Source organism: Myotis brandtii, unplaced genomic scaffold, assembly GCF_000412655.1.
Source record: "Myotis brandtii unplaced genomic scaffold, ASM41265v1 scaffold206, whole genome shotgun sequence".
NCBI lineage: Eukaryota > Metazoa > Chordata > Mammalia > Chiroptera > Vespertilionidae > Myotis > Myotis brandtii.
Window position 1 is genome coordinate 1,275,540 of NW_005357691.1, and position 822 is coordinate 1,276,361.

Here is an 822-nt window from a genome sequence, read left to right on the forward strand (position 1 = left end):
ATGTAATACCTTAAGCAATAAAGAAGAAAAAAAAAAGATTCCCTCCTGTCCCTACCCTTCCAAAGTCCCCCAACTCCCTTCTGGTTATCTGTTTGTGGGGAAAGCAAGGTGTGCGCAGGGCGCCCTCTGGTGCCTTAGTGCTGTTACTGCGCGGGTGCCCGGGTCCCCAGCCTTCCCTGACCCACTAATGATAGTTGTGAAGACCCCTAGCACTTCCAGGTGTCCTAGCTGGACCCAGAGTACGCAACCCCTGGGGTAGCTTCGTTTCTTTTATTTCGTTAGCAAAACTGCCTAAAACGGGGCGCTCTCTGGGCGTTTGGCTTTGCCGCGCCTGCCCCCAAGCGTTCCATCTCCCATCGCAGTGACTGCAGCACAGTCCAGCCAAGGGTGTCACCACGCCCTAACCAAAATGGGAAATGCGAGTGTGAGTCCGGTTTAGATAGAGCTACTACCTGCCTCATTTCCTAGCGCCCTAGCGCCTTCCACCTGCTGCCCTGGCACCATTTTCATTTGGGGGAAACACTTAAAGGAGAAAGGAGGGCTTAGCTCTCTGACAGCCTATTCGTAACTAAACATAATCTGCAGCCTCAGGCACAGCCCCATCTCTTCCGAAGCCTGGAAGCTGCTGCATGTCCATCGGGCATGAGCGCTGCCATTTAAAACACCCTGTGTTGGATCAGAGGTAGAAATCGATTTACAGCCTTGCACAGCTTCTACTGCTCCGTAAACTATTAAAGTAAACTAGATTTAACAAAGGGAAACTAAATTTGCGAGGGCCTGCTGTGCTGAAATGTGGATTGCTGTCAGCACCAACGCTTAATG